Source organism: Gasterosteus aculeatus, chromosome 4 (genome assembly GCF_964276395.1).
Source record: "Gasterosteus aculeatus chromosome 4, fGasAcu3.hap1.1, whole genome shotgun sequence".
NCBI classification, from domain to species: Eukaryota; Metazoa; Chordata; class Actinopteri; order Perciformes; family Gasterosteidae; genus Gasterosteus; species Gasterosteus aculeatus.
Genome location: NC_135691.1, coordinates 31,312,520 through 31,320,262, shown reverse-complemented (window position 1 = coordinate 31,320,262; position 7,743 = coordinate 31,312,520). Strand labels below are relative to the sequence as shown.

Genomic DNA, 7,743 nt, shown 5'->3' with positions numbered 1-7,743 from the left:
GACTTGTGTAGCCTAGGTGGAGGCACAGCAAAAGCGATGTGGCAGTACGGTTTCGGTTTTTGCTTTTTACAAGCTGCATCACATGATGGGGTTGAACTGTTGAATAATCCTGTTATTATAAATCGACACTGAGTAAAGGGGAACAGGGGGAGGGGGTGTTTCATGACGTGACCGTTTCCATAGGCGACTGATATGCCGTCTAAACCAATGGGAATCCACACCAGCGGTCCATACCCAACCTCCTTTTGACGTGCATCAAATGTCCCCGGCGGTGTTGTGACAGAAAGGAACCAGGCGAGGCAAGATGATTCCGGCCGGTACACTTCCGTCTTTGTCAAATTCTGCGTTAGAGGAAAAGGCGCTAGTCTTGAGCACGCTGCGTGTCTAACATTGTGTCTCGTGTGCATATAATAAGTAACGCTCGAGCTAAAAAGGACGTTAGCGTTAGACGACAAATACTGGTCGTTAGACGTGTACTCGACGTCCGTAAGTCTAACCTGCGTTACAACGCAGCGGCACGCAGGTGTCACGTGGTTTCCGGTTCAGCAGAGCTGGCTGCCCGCGGGCTCAAGTGGGAGGGTAACTATCTTGACTACTCCGGCCGGAGACTTCCTCTGTGGCTGTGACAGCGCAGTGGGCGGGATTTCACCTCAGATCAGGGGAGAGAGTCTCGTCTCTGCTGAGACTGAGGGGGAGTTACAGAGAGAAAGGGACCTGGGGTGCTCTTCAGAGAACGGAGTGAGTATTTTTCTTCTTCTTCTTCTTTTTGTTGTAATTTCTCTGCTATCGCGACGAAATGCCTCACGGCGCGGGGGCTGCTTCCGAGGTTTACGCTGCAGAGGAAAGCCCTGACCGGTTAAGCCTCCATGTATGTGTACGATGATCAACGACGGCTGGCCACCGGTGGGTAGCTGCCCTGGTTAGTTAGCTTTAGACCAAGCTAACATCGTTAGCCAACGTTATATCTCGGGAGAGATACTGGCACTGGGCGTCTCTTTTTCTTCTTCTTCTTCCAAAACCAGGTACCAAATCAGCCGGGATGCCACCAGATTTCATTTAATTGCGCTAAGATAACATTGACCCGTGCATTACCCAGGGCCAAGTTTCCCGACTTGTCACGCTCTTGGAAGTAGTCGTTGTGCATTTAACTTAACATTTTTATTTTTCATTCTGCATAAGCTAAAGGCGGCGGGAGGCTAGTTCGGCTAACACCACACGCTAACTCCCTTTTTTTGCGTTGGATTTCACGCTTCAGCCTCCCGCGGACATCGAGTCTCATCGTTGGGAGACCGCGTGTGAAAAAGAACGACAGCAAAACCTCAAAAAGGAGGACCTGCACAGCGCCGCGGGAGGGTTGCCGTTACCCGCGTTTCACCCCGTCTCTCGCATTTTTAACGGGACGCGATTCAGGCTAATAGACGTTAACCGGAATCCGCTGTTACCGTAACGCACCGGGAATGGGTCGAGCACCACCGGTCACGGTATTCACCGAGCCTACGCGTGCGTATTCAAAGTGTGTCGGACTGACTTGTCTCCAAACCGATGGGATGAGGGTAGGGGCCGGGGGGGGGGGGGGGTATATAGAATGAATATTTAATTGGAGGAATATCTGTGCCGTTGTATGCCGCACAATAACGTCACCTCGTGACGTCAGAGGCAAGCGTCGGTTCGTCGAATCGCATTTGCCGGTGTTCGATGCATCGTAACGGAATTATCGCGTGTTTCTCTTCTAAGCTCCCCACCTGGCGCGAATTGATTACTGTTGGTGTGTGTGTGTGTGTGTGTGTGTGTGTGTGTGTGTGTGTGTGTGTGTGTGTGTGTGTGTGTGTGTGTGTGTGTGTGTGTGTGTGTGTGTGTGTGTGTGTGTGTGTGTGTGTGTGTGTGTGTGTGTGTGTGTGTGTGTGTGTGTGTGGTTATGCCACTCGACGCATCACATAGCTAAAGACTAACAAATTGTAGCACTTAAATTGTACTTGTAACGTCACTCATCTATAGAAAATTGTAAATTGGCTTATTTGAGGAAATTGCACTTTCTTGTTTCTTGTTCTCCTGAGTTTGTACCCTATGGTTGAATGCACTTATTGTACGTCGCTTTGGATAAGCGTCCGCTAAATGACATGTAATGTAATAGCTGGTGTTATATAGTTGTAATAAAGGTCACGAGTTAAAATCAAAACACCTTGTTGCAGTATTTTGCTCAATGACATTTCCAGGATGTTTCACGTCCAGATGAAGAGATTTCAGGGTTTGTTTGATGTGATTCAATTAAACCACTAACTGTCCGAGCCCTTTGATCCCAGACTGTTGCTGTCACTCAAGAAGGGCAAAAATATCTTTTCCCTTTCCTCTGTATACCGTGCTTTTCCCCAATGGCCTGCTGTGCTCACCCAGACGGGTATGAGTTTGTATTTTCTTACTACCGTTTTCCCAAATAAGCGTATCTCAGGTGAGATCACTTGACCTCCTCGGCTGTGGGGTTCAGCACAATCGTGTTTTCCTCAATCGTGTTTTCGGTCTAGCAATCCTGCTAGGATTGCTGGTCCTGCTAGGATTGCTAGACCGACCGCTTTTCAAGAAAAGGCTGTGTTTCATTCTCCATTAGGTGCACCCACAATTAATTAGCCATGCTTGGTACTGTGTGCTTTTCAACTAATTAATATTTGCTGCTAAAATAAGTGCTGTTTGCTTCTCACGTCTTTTTTTTTTTTTTGGAGCAGACACATAGCGATGATGCAGTGAGTCTACTTTATTCCAGGCAGTTACTTCTGTCCCTAACTCTGCACTTTAGCATACCATTAAAAACGTGGTAAGATTGTTGTTAGTAGCAGCATTTGTTGAAAAATGTTCAACAAAATTGTTTTAGAGACGAGCCGGAATTTGTTAATAATCTTAAGGGACAAGGCTAAATAGAGTCTACGAGTACAACGTGTATATGGTAACATTTACTTAGTTTGGATGACATTTTGCTTATCTTGCCTTCTGTGTGGATTGTAAGTCCAAGGCTACTCCAAACAAACGGTTTAGGTTACAGAGTTCTGAATCATTCATTACATTCCCATTTATTATGCAAGTATACGAATCAGTACACATTTACTACATTTGTGTATCAAAGTGAATATGCTGCGTTCTGACAAAAGACAGAAAAGCTATTAGGATTAACTCTGATGCTTCACATTAAAATAATGCAGGCATACGCTGCTAAATATCATCAATTAGTCACCAAGATAGCTAGAAGGTTTGACTGTGCCTAACGTCAAACCTGCAGACGTTACTCTTTAGTTTTGGCATTTGTGAAAAGCTGGTGGGCTTCATGGCTTGACGTGTCACTTATCAAAGTAGTGTAGAACATGTAGTTGTCGTGCGAGTGCCTGCGTGTTAGTCTTGAATAACGCTGATCCGGGCTATAATTTAAACCTGATGGCATCTTTGAATATGTGAAACGGAACCAACACGGCTGGGCTCCAAAGTGGTTTCATTGTAATCTTCTCCACGCAGCCAAACTGTCATCGCAGCAGTTTTCTGAAGCCCGGCCACGGGGGCCAGTGGAGAGAGGCCTCGTCCTCCTGCTCTATTCAACGAGTGCACAATCACAACCTTTGCAAAATGTAAAGAAAAAGCGACTACGTTAGTAGAAGTATTTTGTAACCAACAAATTCTCGGTTACGTCAGTGTCACTAAATGAAAGCGAGCGGAACGTTCTGTATTTTCTTTAGGGTGAAAGATTATCCTATTTTAAGAGCACATCTCTCACCATCTAAGGACAAATCCACCCTCACAATGTTGTCTTGGGGCTTCTAGTGACACCACCATCACGGCACTGAATGCACTTTCTGTGTGTCGGTGACGGCGCGGATGGTCAGACTGAAACCCTCTTGAGGGATGAGGTTGGTATTGTCACTCAGCCGTAAAAACACTAATAGCATGATACGTTTTACAGCTTTGGCTGGTTTCTTGCCAAAATAATGTAATATGCTCTATGGCAACATGGCCGATCCAAGCCGGCATTGGCTTTCCGACTTGATTAACTTCCACTTTAGTTCATGACAGCGTTGTCCAACGTCTCGGGCCTTTTAGAAATGGGATTCCCTACCACAGGCCTCGATGTTGTGACTTTAATGCTCAACTCTCGGGGAGGCCTCTCAAATTGTAATGGTAAGGACAGCGAGGTCACACCGCGGCGGCAAATGGCAGGGCGGCACGACCTCAGGCCACCGAGCTGCTGTGTAGAATAAGGCATAACAAAGCACTCAGAGCCTCTCATCTTCAAAGTGCCGCGATGAAAGATGCTTCGTTTCGGGAATATTTTTCATCCTTTGGGCGCCAAGGACCCTGTAGCGTCCGAGTGAAATCCTCCCTGGCAAAAAGAAAGAAGAATTCTAATACGGTCACGGTTTAACGAGGACTCCACGTTATTAAAAGGCTGCGACAAATACGATTGATTGTTGGTACTTAGAATCTTTTATAGGATATGACGCCGCACTGATGTGAAGAAACCCTGCCATGCTTTGATCTTGTGTTTTATGTAGTGCTAAAATGCTAAGAGGTTGACCTAATAAATCAGGGTCCACATCAGCCATATTCTCGCCTATATTTTAGCGTATCATGTTTAACAAGAACACACTTAACAGGAATAAGTCAGTCCCCTCACTCATTCATGCGGAGATTGAATGAATTTTAGGGCATTTTGGGGGGCCCAAAAGCTGGAACGTATACTTCCTTCGTGTTTTGATTTAAGGAGACTCATTTGCTTCACGCGCATCCTTTTTGTGATGCAACCTTCCCATTTGTATTATTGGGAGGAGAAATAGGACAAAATATCACTGTAATTCCTAATAACTTCACTGTTTCACATTGGAAACATTCATTTGCATGTGAAGTAAATTACTTTATCAAATGATTGTTTTTAATCAATATCGGATGAGGCTATTAATTCAAAAGCATCCTTTTAAAAGAAGAAGAAAAGCGGGGGACTACATGTTCGTGTCTCTTCCCTAGTTAATTGCTTCCGCTTTTAGACCTGAGTCAGAAGATTACGGTTCATTATCATTTTACATCGCGTGTCGCTCGCTCCGTACACGAAGCGCTGAAAGGTAAAAGTGTGTTGACTGCGACACCTCCGACTGTGTGTTGGTGTGAAGCGGGAGCCACGCTGAGGTTCCGGTCTGCGGTGTGGAGTGGCGCACAAGAAGGACTGGGTGTCTCATCTTGTACCCTCCACATTTACATGGCCTGACCCAGTTCAGCAATGGCTAGCAGTAGGGGGGAGGAGGAGTGGGGGTAGTCTAGTGGAAGCTAAAAATACCCCCCCCTCGCATTAGGCGGCTCCATTGCAGAGGGATCCCTTGAATTGCTATCTTGACTTCGGCATCGAGCCGTCGGCACGTAGAGGCGTGCAAACTGCCAGAGGGTTTCCTTTTGCGTGGAAACAAAAGATATGAGAATGTTTCTGAGATGCTCGCCGTTGTCGTCCGAGCCGCTCGTTTTCCATTATTTGCCGCGACCTCTTCGCTGGGTGAGGAAGAGGGGCAGGGGGGGTTCAGTGAGGTGTGGATGTGCGTGATCGCGGCCGCAAATAGCTTCACGGCGGGGAGGAGACTCGTGACTTAGAAGAAGACGCCGGCCCTTCGCTCTGAGCTCGGTTTGCGTTGAAGAGGGTTGTCCTCGGCCCTGTGCCGTTCCACCATATCACGCCAGCTGTTGGCTTGGAGATCCAATCACAATGATTTTTCCACTGTTGTGACATCTGACCTGCTCCGCAACCCGAAACTGTCGGAGCGCAGCAAATGTTGGCACTTCCTTCATCTTGGCGTGGTTGCCCGCTCGTAGGGTCAGAGGGTGGGAACGCGGGAGACGGGGGGGAAATGGAACGCGCGGAGCGTTGCGTTCACCACTATAGGCCGCACGTGTGCTCCGCCCATGAAGACAAGGCAAATGTTCCTGCTCTTTCCTTTTAGCGCCCAATCAAACATTTGCACGCCGACGTTGCAACGTGCACGATGACAAAAAGAATGCCCGATTCCTGAGAAACACTTGTCCTTTTGATTGTATTTGTGGGTAAAAAAGGGCTTCGGTTGGGCACAAGGAGCTCAAAGCCATGGTAACACAAAAAAACCCTTGTTTTTGGATGTGAAAGGTTAGGATGTGTTATTGGGCAAAAGGCGTTATTTTCTTTTTTACAGTTTTCTACTGGGGATGTTTTTTCTAATTTAATTTGAAAGAGCCAGGAATATGTTGAAAATAGGATTCAGAGCGCTGCACTGCCATTGAAAGGGCCTTTATGTAATCTTACTGTTCATTTTACAAAAGACTTTATGTGGGACAGAACGTGACCCAGTGTTGAGCTGTGTGATGTATGGATGAGTCTCCACTCCAAGTCATGGGGCACTTGTCTTCTTAGTCATTGGGCAGCATGAAGATGTTGCGTAACAAACCGACTCCAGAATTTGAAACCTATTGCAATGGAATAACAGGTGCGCCAATATGTCTAACCTGCATAACAAGTTGCAGTGAATGGATGAAGGCAAGGTGTCGACATGCATACCCGCCCCCCCCCCCCCCCCCCCCCCCCCCTTAAACTGGTGGTCAGCACAAGAGGTAAAGAAGTATTTTCTCTTCAAATTAGAGATTGCCGTGATGTCTCCCACCTCAGTGATACACGTGGCCCCTCATCACCCTATTGCTGTGTAATAAATAATAAATTGTGTCCCGTTTTCCATGGCAGATGGCTCCAAATAGCATCTCAACATGTGACTGAATAGTTTCCAAGAAACTCAATGGAATAAGCTGCAAGCATTCGTTTGTGCACTGAGCAATGATAAAAGCAACATTTTCTCTCCTTCTGTGTCCCAGTTTTGAGTTCTGACACATTTAGCGTTTGGGGTGTTAGTTGGGAGTTGCATGTTTTGAAGTGAACTGTTTGGTGCAAAGACCGAAGCATCGTGTTCTCTGAAACATCTTTTGGTATTTGTGACAGCCGTAAATGCAGGAAGTGGTTAAAGCCTCTTCATTTTTAATTTCATGGATCACATGGCTGAGTCCAGGTGACCGTGGCAGCGCGAAATATAGTTTTTCTTCCCGAAAGTACAGCCCATGTTCACGTCCGGTGGTTTAAAGTAGAATCTATTGCTCTCTCGACATATTGCCACTTCCCCGCCTCCATCCGTTGTAGTTTTATTGTTCCCATAGCTCTATGTTTCGGCTTCTGGCCGAGCTGCTCCGCCTCAAATTCCTATCAACACGGTGGACGTGAATGATTCCGCCTCATTGTGTTGGTTGATTAAAGCTGAATGGACAGGCAGCCTCTCATTACAATGGACTTTCCCCTGTAGAGGACCATAGAGCTCCCTGATGCCACAGATAGTCTTAATTAGATTAAACTGAAGGCTTTTCCTGAGTAATCAGTCACTTGGTCACCACCAGTTACACTGCAGGGCAGCTGGTGGCCTTTGGTGGATGGGGACATTTTAATTTGATTTTAATAGCCTACGTTCTGTATGATGTTTGACAGGACGGAGTATTTTGATATATTCTTCTTGGTGTTCATCAAAAGGCTTTGCTTTTTGTACTGGAGATGCAAATTATTAATAAAGCATTATTAATGAAAAGGTTGGGAATAAATCTTGGGGAAACACTGATCTCCTTGCGTGCAGAAATAAGACCCTGCAATGCTCTAATTGACCAATCTGAATGCAGTATTCAACATGTGGCCTGTGCCTAAATAAAAAGTGTGGCACTAGAAAACAC

The 7,743-nt window shown here is 46.2% G+C and overlaps 1 protein-coding gene across 3 annotated transcripts in view; it reads left to right on the top strand.

Moving 5' to 3' along the window:
* Positions 1-276: 276 nt before the first annotated feature.
* The window catches only part of atp2b1a (ATPase plasma membrane Ca2+ transporting 1a), a 30,800-nt gene continuing 23,333 nt past the window's right edge, over positions 277-7,743 (top strand). For all 3 annotated transcript variants that reach the window (XM_040174868.2, XM_040174867.2, XM_040174869.2), the window contains exon 1: positions 277-738. The gene's annotated coding sequence lies outside the window, so the exon portion shown is untranslated. The remainder of the gene's footprint in view (positions 739-7,743) is intronic.